Source organism: Microcaecilia unicolor, chromosome 9 (genome assembly GCF_901765095.1).
Source record: "Microcaecilia unicolor chromosome 9, aMicUni1.1, whole genome shotgun sequence".
In the NCBI taxonomy this organism is placed as follows: Eukaryota; Metazoa; Chordata; class Amphibia; order Gymnophiona; family Siphonopidae; genus Microcaecilia; species Microcaecilia unicolor.
Window position 1 is genome coordinate 68,983,112 of NC_044039.1, and position 17,183 is coordinate 69,000,294.

General features: G+C 47.0%; 1 protein-coding gene across 5 annotated transcripts in view; it reads right to left on the minus strand.

Annotated features, from left to right (window-relative positions):
* Nucleotides 1-17,183, minus strand: part of FBLN1 (fibulin 1) — a 1,130,965-nt gene that overhangs the window by 514,280 nt on the left and 599,502 nt on the right. The gene's annotated exons all lie outside the window — the stretch shown is intronic.

Here is a 17,183-nt window from a genome sequence, read left to right on the forward strand (position 1 = left end):
CCATGAGAAACTATTGATTGTATCTGTACTTTGGTAAGTAATAAAAATTGCTTTTCTCATACGAGGCTTTGGTCTTTTATCACTCCAATTTGTGAATGGCTGGTACATAATAATTTGGAGTGGTGGTAAAAAGACTAGAATATAACAGTAATTCAATAGAGTTCAAAAATCTGGATGCCAGAAATCCAGACCACCAGACCCTTTGAAACCCAAACCTTTTCCAGTACACGCAGCTGTAAAGATGCAGGCATGGGACCATTTTCCTGCAGGAATCACTCTTAGATCTGCCAGTCCCACTCCTTCCGACACAGGAAGTCTATGTCATAGGGGGTGGGACCAGCAAATCTAGAGGCAACATGCTGGGAACACTTGGAATCCTGAGTGAAGGTTGAACAAATAGACTGTAGAGGAGGGGGCAAGCAGTTTTGATGAGAGACAAGCCATGCTGGATGGGGAGAAAAGAGTGACGGGGTGATGGTGGATGGGGAAGAGACAGAGAGGAGGAGAGAGAAAGAAACACTGGATGGGAAAGAGAGAGAGAGACTGGAAGGGGGGAAGAGAGACAGAGATGGAGTGATGCTAGATAGGGGAAAGACAGAGACACTGGATGGGGGAGGGGGGAAGAGAGACAGAGATGGGAATGATGCTGGATGGGGAAAGAGAGACACTGAAATAGAAAGTGCTGCTGAATGGGGGGAAAGAGAGAGACAGAGAGAGATGGTGATGCTGGATGGGACAACCAAGTTTAGGGGTGTGTACTAAAATCTCCCTCTCAAACATTGAACCCCCTTGGCAGCCCCCTGCACAGCAGTAACAAGCGACAATATAGTCCACACAGATGTCATTTTGAAATTAACAAACTGTGACACACCCTTTCCATATTTTCTTACTTACAAATGACTCCTTAAAGTAGATAAACTTTGTGGTGTGAAGAGAAGAAAGAACACAACTGATTGACAAACTTGAAATAATTATGAAGCTAGAAAGTGGCGTGAGCAATGCTGTTCTAACAGAAACCTATGATATTGGTAAATCTACAATTTACGATATAAAAGAAGCAACAAATAAAATTCTACAATTTACAGACTCCTATGAGCCTTACAATTTCTGAAAGAAACAGTTTACATAAGCCAAAATTAAAAAATCTTGATAAAGTGTTGCACAAATGGTTTTTGCTCAAATGATCAGAAGGTATGGTGATTTCTGGGCCAATGCTTATTACCAAATTAACATTGAATCTAAGTGTGCATTTAATGATGGATGGCTTAGGAATTTCAAGACCCGTCATGGTATTACATAGTAACATAGTAGATGACGGCAGAAAAACACCTGCACGGTCCATCCAGTCTGCCCAACAAGATAACTCATATTTGCTGCTTTTTGTGTATACCCTACTTTGATTTGTACCTGTGCTCTTCAGGGCACAGACCGTATAAGTCTGCCCAGCACTATCCCCGCCTCCCAACCACCTGCCCCTCCTCCCAACCACCGGCTCTGGCACAGACTGTATAAGTCTGCCCAGCACTATCCTCACCTCCCAACCATCAGCCCTGCCTCCCAACCACCGGCTCTGGTACAGACCGTACAAGTCTGTCCAGCACTATCCCCGCCTCCCAAACACCAGTCCCGCTGCCCACCACCGGCTCTGGCACAGACCGTACAAGTCTGTCCAGCACTATCCCTGCCTCCCAACCACCAGCCCCGCCTCCCGATCCTGACTAAGCTCCTGAGGATCCATTCCTTCGGCACAGGATTCCTTTATGCTTATCCCACGCATGTTACCGTTTTCATTTCCACCACCTCCCGCGGGAGGGCATTCCAAGCATCCACTACTCTCTCCGTGAAAAAATACTTCCTGACATTTTTCTTGAGTCTGCCCCCCTTCAATCTCATTTCATGTCCTCTCGTTCTACCACCTTCCCATCTCCGGAAAAGGTTCGTTTGCGGATTAATACCTTTCAAATATTTGAACGTCTGTATCATATCACCCCTGTTTCTCCTTTCCTCCAGAGTATACATGTTTAGTTCAGCAAGTCTCTCCTCATACGTCTTGTAACGCAAATCCCATACCATTCTCGTAGCTTTTCTTTGCACCGCTTCAATTCTTTTTACATCCTTAACAAGATACGGCCTCCAAAACTGAACACAATACTCCAGGTGGGGCATCACCAACGACTTATACAGGGGCATCAACACCCCCTTTCTTCTGCTGGTCACACCTCTCTCTATACAGCCTAACAACCTTCTAGCTACGGCCACCGCCTTGTCACACTGTTTCGTCGCCTTCAAATCCTCAGATACTATTACCCCAAGATCCCTCTCTCCGCCCGTACCTATCAGACTCTCCCCGCCTAACACATACGTCTCCCGTGGATTTCTATTCCCTAAGTGCATCACTTTGCATTTCTTCGCATTGAATTTTAATAGCCAAACCTTAGACCATTCTTCTAGCTTCCTCAGATCCTTTTTCATGTTTTCCACTCCCTCCGTGGTGTCCACTCTGTTACAGATCTTAGTATCATCCGCAAATAGGCAAACTTTACCTTCTAACCCTTCGGCAATGTCACTCACAAATATATTGAACAGAATCGGCCCCAGCACCGATCCCTGAGGCACTCCACTACTCACCTTTCCTTCCTCCGAGCGAATTCCATTCACCACCACCCTCTGGCGTCTGTCCGTCAACCAGTTCCTAATCCAGTTCACCACTTCAGGTCCTATCTTCAGCCCCTCCAGTTTATTTAAGAGCCTCCTGTGGGGAACCGTGTCAAAAGCTTTGCTGAAATCTAAGTAGATTACGTCCATAGCTCGTCCCTGATTCAATTCTCCTGTCACCCAATCAAAGAACTCAATGAGATTCGTTTGGGACGATTTCCCTTTGGTAAAGCCATGTTGTCTGGAGAAAGACAATTGCCTGATAAACAAGCAACAATATATGGAAACATTTGAAAAAAAATGGTAACGAACTATGATCTCACACCCAATCAAATGTATAATGCTGATAAAATGGAGGTTTACTAGAAGTGTTTGACCACGAAAACTTTGGCTGGAAACCAAAAATGAAATGCTACAGGATTTAAGCTTAATAAGGAAAGATTAATGTTCAGGTTAGCATAAAATTAAGCTTTTGGTGATTGACGAATTTCAGCATCCACAAGCCCTTAAAGGAATTGTGCACTCACTTGTAACCTATAAAGCCTCCCAAAAAATGTTTGGATGAACAAAGACATATTTCACAACTGGCTTGTTCATGAGTTTGCTCCATCAGTTCGTCAAAACTTAAGAAAATTGGGGAAGCCTGCAAGTAGAAAGTGTCAGCTACTTGTCAACAACTGTAGGGCCCGCCCGCATAAATCAAAATTATTGTCTGATTGCAGAGGGCATCTGAAGTGCAAGAACTGATGGACTCTGCTCACTTAGATCTGGAAGACAATCATCTATGTCATGTTCCCTGACCAGGATATGGGCATCTGAGGATGGGGCGGCCATCTTGGATTTGGGTATCTCCAGGATAGGGTGGCCATCTTAGAGGTGGGCGTCTTAAGTTGTGGCAGTCATCTTGGAGTTGGGCAGTTTCAGGAAGGAAGGCCATATTTGGGCGTAAGAGCGTCTCCGAAGGGGACAGTCATTTTGTTGACAGCTGCATATGTTTGGGCCTAATTCCTGTTCTATTTAAAGCCCAACTACCAGTCCTTCCACGCTTCGGCTTCTACTCAGTTCCTTGGGTAGTTGCAGTGCTTCTGGATACCTTCACGTCTGCTTCTTGGTCTTGACCTCTGCCTGATCCTGGATTCACTATTGTTTGCTGCCTGGTACTGACCTCTGTCTGTTCCTGACTCTTCTTTTGCCTGATGCCTGGTCTTGACCTCTGCCTGATCCTGGATTCGCTATTGTTTGCTGCCTGGTACTGACCTCTGCCTGTTCCTGACTCTTCTTTTGCCTGCTGCCTGGTCTTGACCTCTGCCTGATCCGGGATTCGCTATTGTCTGCTGCCTGGTACTGACCTCTGCCCATTCCTGTCTCCTCTGCTGTCTGCTTCTGGTCCTCGTTTCTCCCGTGGCTAGGCCAGGCCCCGTGGACTTTGTTCTGGACTCAGTTCTTCCAGCTGTTGGCTTCCTGCACCTGGGGGCTCAACCCCTGGGGAACGGAGGGTGACACAGGGGGAACTCGGGGTTGACCGACAGCTCGGGGAGGAACCCTCCTCCATCGAGCACAAGGGCTCATGTTCCCTTTCAGCGGGACTGACACTCTATGCAAATTTAATGAAGATGACATAGAAGAGTGGATATGAACTGAAGATGATGTTGAAGTTGCAGCCACTTTCACTGATCAAGAAATCCTTGAAAGCATTACAACTCCTGATAAGAAAGAAGTGAATTATTCAGAAGAATCTGGAGAAGAAGACAAAAAAGTTGAAAAAGAAGATATCTTTGGCCACTGCAGAAAAGTGCATGGAAACAGTTATCAAATTTGTGGAACAGAACCATAACTTTAGTCTTTATGATATCTTGCTTGTGCACATGGTACAGAATAATCTTATCACAAAGAAATTACAATTGTTGTAAACAAGTTGATATACAAAAGTTGTTGAAGAAAACAATAGAGCTGTCTGCCGATCAAACTAGTGTTCCATCAATAGGCAGTGCAGCAGATTCAACAGAAGTTGCGGAAAATTAACAAATAAATATACCCATTTTTTAAACATTTGAGCTTATAAATGTTACAATCCAAGAAAAACATATTTGAACAGGAAACATGAACATTGAAAAACAAATTTTACCGGAAAATACCTATGTTTTATATGATCCACCACAATTACGGTATTTCTTGAAGGCAGAGGGGTTACCAATCCAGAAGTTGTGGGCCCTTCATTTTCGTGAAACAGACTGTAGAAATAAGTGACTAGACTATCCTGCTATTTCCTTTGTTTCCTTTTTTGTTCCATTTACAGTACCATCTTCCTTTGATTTTTGATTTTTAATCCCCTTCTCCTAATGTGGTCTAATTAAATGAGACATAATATTTAAGTTTCTTTGATTGTTTTTCCTGTAAATATAACCATTTTAATACATGAAGCATTCTGGATCAATCCAATCCACAAACACTCCAGATTTTTGAACGCAGATAAATGACAGTATTCTAGAAATTTACACATGTAAATGGGACTTATGTTTATCAGTTGATATACTGTACAATTAGCAGCATTTCTGAACGGTTTACAATAAAATATTAAAACAATAAAAACAACAGAGAAATACAATGACTGATAGGACACTACATCAAAATGAAAAGGCCACAGACCCAACCATGACCCCCTGCTAATCCTCCCCGGAAGTACGAACACCAGAGGAGTGGAGATGACTTAGAGGGGCATAATCGAACGGCGCCGGCCATCTCTATGGGCAGCCATCTCCGGGGCCGGCGCCATAAGTGGGCGGAACCAACCGTATTTTCGAAAAAGATGGCCAGCCATCTTTTTCTTCGCAAATACGGTTGGGCCCAGTCAAATATTAGAGCTCACCGGGTTTGAGATGGCCGGTATCGGTTTTTGGCCATAATGGAAAATAATGCCGGCCATCTCAAACCCGGCCAAATCCAAGGCATTTGGTCATGGGAGCAGCCAGCATTTATAGTACACTGGTCCCCCTCACATGCCAGGACACCAACCGGGCACCCTAGGGGGCACTTCTAAAAAAACAAATTTAAAAAAATTCTCCCAGGTGCATAGCTCCTTTCCCTTGGTTGTTTAGCTCCCCAAATCCCCCCAAAACCCACTCCCCACAACTCTACACCATTTACCATAGCACTAAGGGGTGAAGGGGGGCACCTACATGTGGGTACAGTGGGTTTTGGGTGGGTTTTGGAGGGCTCCCATTTACCACCACAAGTGTAACAGGTAGGGGGTGATGGGCCTGGGTCCACCTGTCTGAAGTGCCCTGCACCCACTAAAAACTGCTCCAGGGACTTTAATACTGCTATCAGGGAGCTGGGTATGACATTTGAGGCTGGCATAGAGGCTGGCAAAAAAAGTTTTTTTTCTTGTTTTTTGTTTTGGGGTGGGAGGGGGTTGGTGACCACTGGGGGAGTAAGGGGAGGTCATCCCCGATTCCCTCCAGTGGTCATTTGGTCAGTTGGGGCTCCTTTTTGAAGCTTGGTCGTGAAAAAAAAGGGACCAAGTAAAGCCGGCGAAATGCTTGTCAAGCCTGGCTTTTTTTTTCCATTATCGGGCGTAGCCGGCCATCTCGTGAGCATGCCCCCATCCTGCCTTCACTACCCTACCAACACGCCCCCTTGATGTTTCGTCGGCTCCGCGACGGAAAGCAGTTGGCGCCAGCCAAAATTGGCTTTCAATTATACTGATTTGGCCGGTTTCAGGAGATCGCCGGCCATCTCCCGATTTGTGTTGGAAGATGGCCGGCGATCACTTTCGAAAATGAGCTGGTTAGGGTAACAAAAAGAAAGACATCAAGTTATACCAAACACATCCTGAAAGAGCAGCGCCTTTATTTTCTTTTTAAAAGCCTCTAGAGAATGCTTTGGTCTAAAGAAAATAGGAAGAGTGTACCAGAGTGATGGGCCAGTTACATAGAAAATTTTAGATTGAATAGTGTCCATGCAAATGAAACAAAAAGAGGGCACCACTAACTGGTGTTGCTGTAAGGAGCACAACATCCTAGATAGAGGATGAAGGTGACAGTAATCGAGGCAAATACTGTGGAAAACCTTGTATACTAACATACGAATCTTAAATATCTCCCCGAAAATGCAGGGGAGATCTGGACAGACACCTACTGCAATTGGAACAACGTTGGATTTTTCATTTGAAGTCTGTGGAGCTTGGGAGTTTGAACTCTAAAATTGATTGGACTGTATTTTTTTGATTGCATTGGGAGGATTTAGAGGCTCGTTTGACATCTGACAGGGACTGTATATTGATTCTTGTTTTTTCTTTTTATGTCTTTTTCTTTTATGTTTTCCATTCATAAATAACTTTTCTACTCACACATAACTTTTATATTTTTTCGATGCTGACTCGATGTTGCTGTCATTCATTTTTTTGGCCATTTGGCTTGCCGTTGCACGCTTTGTGTGCCCTTTTAAAAACCGCAGCCCAGTGATTGGCTGGCAAGTATGACAGTTGAGCTTTTGATCAGCTGCAGCTAATACGTCAGATCAGCCATTGTGACGTATGAGGTCTTTCTGGATAAGTAAGCCGCCAGTTTCTTGCGGCACTTTGTGCAGCGGCTGAGCCTGCAGCCAGGCGAGTCTAATTAAGTTATATGCTTGGCCTCATGTTGTTTTTCAGTTCTCATGCCTTTATTAAGCAGGGAAATGGATGATTTATGCGAGGATAATGACTGATTTTGTTATTCTTGCATTGCGCTATAGGTCTTCACAGAGACCTACTGGAGTAGAGATTACCAGTTGAGAAGCGGCATCCTCAACTCCTGAAGAAGCCCTTAGGTGAAATGGGTCCGTCTGGTGTGGATGCTTGTCCTGGACGCTGCAGCCAGCTAAGTGGTTTTTCTCTTTTCCTTTTTTTGAGTCTTGAAGACATTATTTAAGCACAATTGAGTGAATTGCAAAAAAACAAAATAAATAACACATCGGAAGGATCGGGGGGTTTCAGACCGATGATTAAAGAATCGATGGTGAAGTCTCCTTTTCGAATATTTCAGCAGTTTGGCTGGGAGTCACCCTTTCTGAGGTCTTTTCCCCCGTTTTTTCTTTTTTCCTTCCCTGCTGATCATATTTTGTGAAGAGACTCGTTCTTGACAATTGTTGTTTGTATCAAGTTGATTGCAAATTCTATGAAATGTGGCCATATAAGTCCTTTACTACGTGTGAAATATTGGTTGCCTGTAAACAACAGGAAAATATTTAAGATTCGTATATTAGTATACAAGGTTTTCCACAGTATTTGTCTCAATTACTGACACCTTCATCTTCCATCTAGGATGATGCGCTCCTTAATTTTGCTGTTACTTCAATCAACTTGATAGCCATATTTTGTAATACTTGTGGAGGGGAATTTTTGATACGATGTCGAAGTCCAACTTTGGACGTTTTGCTCAAAATGTCCAGAATCTGAATGGCAAATATAGCGATTTTCAAAACAGCAAAACGTTTATTTTTTTTTTTTAAGAAAATGGCCACTGCTAGATGTTTTCTGTGTTTATCTTTTTGGTCCATTAAAAAAAAAAAAAAAGACCAAGTGAAAAATGCACAAAATCAAGCAGCTGGGATGTAGCCAGCATTCTTAGTAGACTGGCCACACAGACATCCCAGCACAGCAGTGGGGCACCCTAGGGGGCACTGCAGTGGATGTTACATAAAAGCTCCCAGGTACACATATTACTGTTACCCACTCATATTGTATTGGGAGCCCTCCAAAACCCACCAGAAACCTGCTGGGTACACGATGGCTGAAGGTGTCACCCATATGTGGGTACAGTAGGTTTTTGGTAGGTTTTAGGGGGCTGACACTTTCCCCCACAAGTGTAACAGTTAGAGTGGCTTCTGGTGCCTGGGTCCCCTTCTCCCCAGTGCACTGCACTGACCACTAGGCTACTGCAGGGACCTGCTTGCTGATCTAAAAGGACTGACCATAACATCTGAAGCTTTCATAAAGGCTGGTATGTACTGTTTCTTTCACATCTTTGAGGGTGGGAGTAAGTCATTCTTTCATTTAGGGCACTTTTTGTGTCTTAGTCGTTATTAAAACAGGTCTAGCTCAAAACATCTTAGGTTCAGTCCTGGACATTTTTGTTTTGTTCCATTATGGCAGGAAAAAAGTTTGAGTGTTATGAAACACCCTAATCCCGCCCCCTTGTGATTTGGATGCACTACAGACGAAATGCATAGATAAACCTTTGCAAAACAGATTTCAAAAATAGTGATTTGAATGTTTTGGCAAGAAAAACATCCAACTGTTGCTTTATGCCACTTTTAAATGTTTATCTCTTTCAAAAATGATCCCCATAGCCTCCTAATTTCAGAAAAGCAATGAAGTAATCTAATCAACTAATCATAAAGGCATGTACAAGAACACAAAGCAGCTGTGGTGAGTAAATACCACATCAAATAGAGTCTCTGAAGTTCAAAGAATGAATGTTGTACAGTGCCTGAAACACATGTTCTGAAAATTAATTGTTGGTCAAGTTGTACTTCTAGGACCTTAACAGAGCAGTTAATGTGAAGCAGGGATCCAGCTATCATAATAGGAGCAGAGAGATCTGGATCTGTCGTCTGAGAAAACAAAACACCCTAACAGTAGTGTATCTCACCGGCATTTGTCAAAATTAATTGATTTTGACAGATGACATGCCAACTTCCAGATTCTGAGCCAATCAGAAGAGAGGACATGCCCAAGCCATGTGGATACCCCGCCCCCTCTGATGACATCACAGCTCAAGCCCCCAAGCCACACCTACTCCCAGCTCCTAAGCAAAAAAGGGGCATGGTTTTGGCAGGTGAGGTGGGTGAGGAGTGTGGTTATGTAAAAAGGGTGGGGCTTGGTCAGGTTGCAATATCCTAGTGGTTAGAGTGGTGAACTTTGGTCCTGGGGAACTGGGTTTGATTCCCACTGCAGGCACAGGCAGCTCCTTGTGACTCTGGGCAAGTCACTTAACCCTCCATTGCCCCAGGTACAAATAAGTACCTAAGCCGCACTGAGCCTGCCATGAGTAGGAAAGCGCGGGGTACAAATAAAAAAAAATAATATCCAGTGATGTCATCAAATGGGAGGGGGTGGACAGGGCCTGGAAAGGGCTTGGGCTGTGATGTCATCAGAGGAGTGGGGTGTGGATCTGGATTTTGGAATGCCCTCGCATCTGACTGGCTGAGAACCCAGAAGTGGGCATGTACATGGAGCGATACAGAGGCATTATAGTATTCTTGGCAGTGTTGCCAGGTGCCAATTGGGTGGTTTTCCGCGACCCGCCGTGGGAAATTTTTGCCCACGGCGGGTTGCGTTTTTTTGGGCTTCTTTTTTGTCTTTTGGGCGGTTTTTTCGGCGTTTTTTTCGGCTGCGGGGGGCGGGGTTAGTGACGTTTTGGGCAGGGTTAGTGACGTTCTGGGCGGGGCCGATGACGGGGGAGGCGGGGCCGATGACGGCAGGGCGGGGTTGATGACGGCGGGGGCGGGGTTGGTGACGGCGGGGGTGATGACGCGGGGGTGGGGGTGTCAGGGGCGGGGTTTGGCCTGGATTTAGGCTGGTTTGGGTGGGAAAAAAATTTTCCACCTGGCAACCCTGATTCTTGGTCTTATTCACCATCCCTTTCTTAACTCCTAGCATCCTGTTTGCTTTTTTGGCCGCAGCAACACATTGAGCAGAAGAATTCAGGGTATTATCTATGATGACACCTATATCTTTTTATTGAGTGCTGACCCCCAAGATGGACCCTAGCATCAGGTAACTATGATTCGGATTATTCTTTCCAATATGCATCACCTTGCATTTGTCCACATTAAATTTCATCTACCATTTGGGATGTCCAGTCTTCCAATTTCATAAGGTCTTCCTGCAATATTTCACAGTTCGCACATGTTTTAACAACCTTGAATAGTTTTGTGTCATCTACAAATTTAATCACCTCACTTGTTCTGATTTCCATATCATTTACAAATATGTTAAATAGCACCGGTCCCAGTACAGATCCCTGCGGCACTCCACTATTCACCCTCTTCCATTGAGAGAAATGACCATTTAAACCAACCCTCTGTTTTCTGTCGAATAACCAAATCCTAATCCACAACAGAACCTTGCCTCCTATCCCATGACATCACCTGTCAAGGGGCCATACAGTTTATATGAGTGTGGAATATAATAGATTATGCCAATTGTGTCTTGGTCTGTATGCCAGTTGCCATGACCTGTATCTGTTATTATATATTGTACATTGGGAGAGCAGTTTCCAGCATGCAGGCAGAACTAGACACTGGTATGTGACATCATTAACTGTATTTTTTAAATGTGTGCTGCCTCTTGAGTTCTCCACCTTGCTCCAAGTCCTCCATCTGCCAGCTCCTTTGTACATCAGGAGAGCAGTTTCCAGCACACAGGCAGAAAAGAGAGAAAGTGATTTTCAAACCAGACACTAGTGGGAGACATCATTAACTGAATTACTTAAATGTGTGCTACCTCCTGAGTTCTCCACCTGTCTCCGCCAGCTCCTTTGTACATCAGGAGAGCAGTGTGCAGGCAGAAGAGGGAGAAAGTGGCCTCTCAAACAGACAATGGTGGGTGACATCATTAACTGAATTATTTAAATGTGTACCGCCTCCTGAGTTTTCCACCTTGCTACCTCTGTCATAAGTACATAAGTATTGCCATACTGGGAGAGACCAAAGGTCCATCGAGCCCATCATCCTGTTTCCAGTGGCCAACCCAGGTCACAGATACCCGGCAAGATCCCAAAAATGTACAAAACATTTTATACTGCTTATCCTAGAAATAGTGGATTTTTCCCCAGTCCATTTAATAACGGTCTATGGACTTTTCATTTAGGAAGCCATCCAAACCTTTTAAAAACTCCGCTAAGCTAACCGCCTTTACCACATTCTCTGTCAACAAATTCCAGAGTTTAATTACACATGCATCACTTTGCACTTGCTCACATTAAATATCATCTGCCATTTAGATGCCCAGTCTCCCAGTCTCGTAAGGTCCGCTTGTAATTTTTCACAATCCTCCCGCGATTTAATGACTTTGAATAACTTTGTGTCATCAGCAAATTTAATTACCTCACTAGTTACTCCCATGTCTAGGTCATTTATAAATATGTTAAAAAGCAGTGGTCCCAGCACAGAGCCCTGGAGAACCCCACTAACTACCCTTCTCCATTAAGAATACTGACCATTTAACCCTACTCTCTGTTTTCTATCTTTTAACCAGATTTTAATCCACAATAGAACAGTACCTCCTATCCCATGACTCTCCAATTTCCTCTGGAGTCTTTCATGAGGTACTTTGTCAAATGCCTTCTGAAAATCCAGATACACAATATCAACAGGCTCACCTTTATTCACATGTTTGTTCACCCCTTCAAAGAAATGTAGTAGATTGGTGAGGCAAGATTTCCCTTCACTACATCCATGTTGACTTTCCAGCTTATAATCGAAAGAAAGCGCCGGCGAAAAACCGACATAAAAGGAACATCGCCGGCTCTGTCACAGAAAGCCGGCCATAAGCCATAATCGAACGCCAGCCTTTCCGCCGGCGTCACCGTAAAGCCGGCCAACTAAGGCCGGCCACATAAGGGGCGTGTTAGGGGTGTGTTGCGGGCGGGGTAATGAGATGCGCGGCTGCAACGTATAACGGATAGCGAAATAGTAACGCATGGCCGGTGACACAGGCGGCGTGATTAGACCACAAATACAAGCGACCAGAGTAAGAGGCATTAGCAATTGTGTGGAGTTGGAGAGTGGCAAAATCGTTGTTGGGAGAGTTCAACTGGTGTTTGCAGAGAAAGCTGAGAGATTGTTGAGTACCTGTTAGCGTGTGTCCCTGTCTGCCTCATTTGTGCTTTACCTTCCTCTGTTTTTGTGTTTGTCCAGTGTAGTGCTGCAGCTGTTTGTGAAGACTGTCGTTTGCTGCTTGGAGAGTGAGTGGCTAGAGGGTGTGGCAGGAGAGATTGTAGTGGGTGTTTGTGGCTGGTGTGAGAGTGAGTGGCAGCTTCTGTTTGTTCCTGGTGTCTTTCACTGGTGTATTGCATCTGTACTGTGGGGAAATGGAGGCACTAAATGCACTAAATGCACAGGTGGCTAGCATGTTAGAGGAAGAGGGGAGGCAGCGCAGGAGGTATGCACGCCCCAGAGTGTTAAGGCCCCGTTCCACTTTCCTAGACCTCACTGACCTGCAGTGCCTCACTAGGTTCCGGTTTGATAGAGCTGCCATTCATTACCTCTGTGACCAGCTCCAACCCCTTCTGCAGGCCGGGACCCGTAGGGACAACCCCATCCCTGTGCACCTAAAGATCACTGCTTCTCTCTCTTTTCTGGCCACTGGGAGTTTCCAGTCTGTCCTAGCTGTGAACACGGGTCTCACACAGCCTTCCATTTCTAACTGCCTCACCCAGTTCCTTGATGCCTTCCTCACCCACACCCCTGAGTACATCACCTTCCCCCCCCCCCCCCCCCCCAGGCCCTGCACAACAACATGGCTGACTTCTACACTGTAGCTCGCTTCCCCTCGGTCATAAGTGCCATTCACTGCACACATGTCGCACTCAGACCCCCCCCGGGCACAAGAGGCCACTTATAGGAACAGAAAATCATTCCACTCCATGAATATGCAAGTGGTGTGTGACGCCCAGGGGGAGATTCTAGATGTGTGTGCCCGATATCCAGGGTCAACCCATGATGCATACATATTGCAGCACTCGGGCATTTTTCGCAGGTTTGACCGAGGGGAGATTACCGGCGGATGGCTCCTAGGTAAGTGCAGCATGGATGTGGCCAAACTATCACCTCCTCCAACAGGCAGGCCTCAGCACTGTCTACATCCCAACCTCCACAAGGTACCCACTCCAAATAATACATACTCATCATCTGTCTCATTCTGCTTCTCTCCAAAGGTGACCAAGGCTACCCACAGCGCACTTGGCTCATGACCCCCATAGTGCACCCACAAACAAGGGCAGAGGAGAACTACAACAGTAGGCATCGGACCACCCGTGGCATAATAGAGCGGACGTTTGGACTACTAAAGAACAGGTTCCGATGCCTGGACCGTTCTGGAGGGGAGCTCCTCTATAGCCCCCAAAAGGTGGCAAAGATATTCCTGGCCTGCTGCATGCTACATAATTTGGCAAAGCGCCGAGGACAGGCCCTCCCAGACGAGGTACAGCCACCAGAGCAGCAGCAGGCCCCAGAGGAACAGGATGAGGAGCCCCCTCCACCTCCCGCCCACAGAGCAGAGCTCACTGCTCACCAGCTGGGGCTCAGAGCCAGACAAAGACTCTTGGACACAAGTTTTCAGTGAAGTAAGTGCATATTTATTTATATCTTACACTATTTACACACCCACAACACCCCCTCCCACCACCATCACCCGCTCTGTGCATAGTCCCCTCCTTCCACCCCTCAACCCCCAACATGTGCCATCATTTTCCCTGTCCCCTCCCCGTCCCCTCCTACCCCTCCCACCGTGTTCCTTTGCAGCTGGTGCTGCATGGGAACTTTGTTGAGAGTCCTCCTCTGAGCTCCCACTCTCCTCCTCGGTGTCCACAAGGCAGCCCGCTGCCTCAGCTGCCATGGTGAAATCTGGCCACCTTGTTCTCTGTCCCTTGTCCTGCAACCTGGGCACAGGGCCCAGAATGGGAGCTGGATGGGTGGCTGGGGAAGCGGATGATCTCAAGCTCCACTTCTTCGCAGGTGGTTCGTGTGCAGTCGAAGAAGTGGATGGCAGTTGTTGTGGTGGTGGTTGCTGCACAGCTGGACTAGGTGGTCTCAGGACACGGTGTAGGCCCTCAATGCTGTGCTCCAGCCGTTGGAGCTGCTGGATCACAGCACGTTGGGCCTCTACTGCTTCCCGTTGCACCTGCATCGCTTCCTGGTGGGCCTCCCGTTGGGCCTGGAGCGCTTCCTGCTGCACCTGGAGCGCTTGCTGGTGCATCTGTAATTTCTTCCGACGGTACTCCTCCATCTGCAGATTGTGGTTCAGCAACTGTGTGGCCAGGCGCAGTAGCTGGCTCCTCTGGCTGCCTGGCCTCTGCTGAGCAGCTGCCCCCCCTTCTGCCTCATCACTTTCTTCATCTGTGCCATCATCTGCAGCTGGAGGAGGCATAGGTGGTGCTGCAGCTGGTGGAGGCATAGGTGGTGCGGCAGTTGGTGGAGGCATAGGTGGTGGTGCTGGTGTTGTGGTTCAACCCCATGGTCCTGTGTTGGTTGGTGTGCAGGCCCACGGCTTTGCTGCTTTGTGTGGTGGGGCTGGAGGCCACTAGGGCCAGCTTCTTCCTCCCACTGGGTGTCATCACCTGCATAGCAAAAAGGGAACAAGTGTGTTGGTCCAAATATTCTGCATTTGTTTTTCAGCATTCATAAACAAGCCCCACAGGCAAAAACCCAGCAAAGAGATGGTGAGGAATGGGATTGGCAGGCAAGCCACAGATGTCATTGTGCATGGTACAGAGCTAGAGACAAGGAATGCAGTGCACTGCAGAGACTGACGTGCAAGACAGCCACACAGACAGGTGGGTAGACATACAACTGTGGAAGGAGTGCAGAGGACACAGTGGCTAGATATGCAGAGTTTGGTAATCTTGTAAATATCTTGACATGTATGATATACATTGCTGGAGACCCTACCCCCCTCCTCCCTCTTCCCTCTCCCCCCCTCCTCCCTCTCCATATGTGATGGTTTGCAATGATGATAAGCATTGCATGCTGTTCTTTTCCCCCTTTCCCTACTGAGGAGCACCACACTGTCCCCCACTTGTGTGAAACACAGTGTAGTACAGCACAACAGATCCCCCAGCTCCCTAATGGTGAACCTACCTGAGCCCTCAGCCTGTGCAGATGTGTCCAGGGACCAGTGGGGGTGGTGATGGGACTGCGGCTAGGGATGGTGGTGGGGATGGGGTGGAAAGGGCAGGGGGTGTGGGCCCTTCATCATCCTCTTCAAGGGGAGGCATGTCTGGCCAGGCCTCCTCCTGCTGGGCCGCCGCCGCCTCCTCCTCATGGGCCTCCTCCTGCTGGCCAACCGCCTCCTCCTCATGTGCCTCCTCCTGCTGGCCCACCGCCTCCTCCTCATGGGCCTCCTCCTGCTGGGCTGCCGCTGCCGCCTCCTCCTCCTCCACCTCCTCCTGGCCCATCTCCTCGTCCTCCTCCTCCTCCTGGCCCACCTCCTCCTCCTCGGACGTCTCCTCCTCTTGCTCCTGGGCCGCCTCCTCCTACCGCTGGTGCTCTGTGTATGTAATAGGATTGTGGTTCAGATCAGCACATCCAACATGGCTTACATAGTGCAGGAGCTGGCTGGCGGGAGATGGGGTGTGAGATGCGTGAGATGAGATTGCAGGGAACCGGGAATGCTGGTGTGACTCTGAGTACACAGGCAAACCACACTCACTGCTCAACAGCATGTTTGCATTATAATTTGTGACTATGGTTGCCTGACTATTTTGGGTTTCTGTTGATTTATGTTGTTATTTTTTTTTTTTTTTGGGGGTGGGGGGGGGGGGGGCATAAGTTTAATATGAGGCAATGACATCCACTAAGAGTAGGACCTCAGGCAAGAATACCATGAAAAAGTATCCACCCCAGAAAGAGGGATAGACAAATGAGGCATGCCATCTCATTCATCTCACAGGAGGTTAGTTGGAAGTTGCAGCCATACCTCAGGCCTTGATCTGGGATAGCGGTGTTATGACTTAACTAGTTGCTTATTAGTCACATGGAAACTGATATTGTAACATTTGCAGTATTACATACATTTACAAAGGAGTACAGGTGCCCTGTTTATAATACTTACGTTGAGCCCTTAGGCGCCGTCTTGCCGCGCTAATCATGTGAGGGCTCTGCAGCCGGACGCGGCGGTACCTCCGCCGGAGGGACTCTAAGTCCCTCCTGATGCCAAATCTTCTGCAAAATATAAGTTTGTACACTAGGAGTCAGGGGATGGGAGCACCCAAATTCATTTGTGAATCAAGTAGAAGAGATTCAGAACACTGGGGGGGGGGGGGGGGGGGGGAGGGGGGGATGTGAGGACAGAAAGAACCTTTGTGTGCGTGTAGGGATATGGCAATGGTTTTAATATCTACTACCATTATATTAATGAATGTGCATGTACACATATCATTGATTACCCTTTAATGGAGACTCCAGTTTGTGCTTACAAACTGAGGGAGCTGTTATATATGTAGCTACAGGGGGGGGGGGGGCTGAAACACTTACCTGTGTAACCTGTCCCTGATCTCAGTCCAGGTTCTAAGGCAGATAGCCCTGGGGGGCAGATGGTGGTGGTAGGGGAAGAGGGCATGCCTGTGCTTGACACAGAGGTACACTAACAGGAGATTCTCTGCAATGGAGAAGTTTGGCTCTCTTCGCATCGACATATTGGAAAATGAAACTGAGGCCACGTGCGTCGCCTTATATGGCCGGCCATGGCGATGGCCGCCTTCACACGCAAACCTCCATATATGGGTGGCCATTCCATATATGGATAGATCAGCACGTGCACGTCT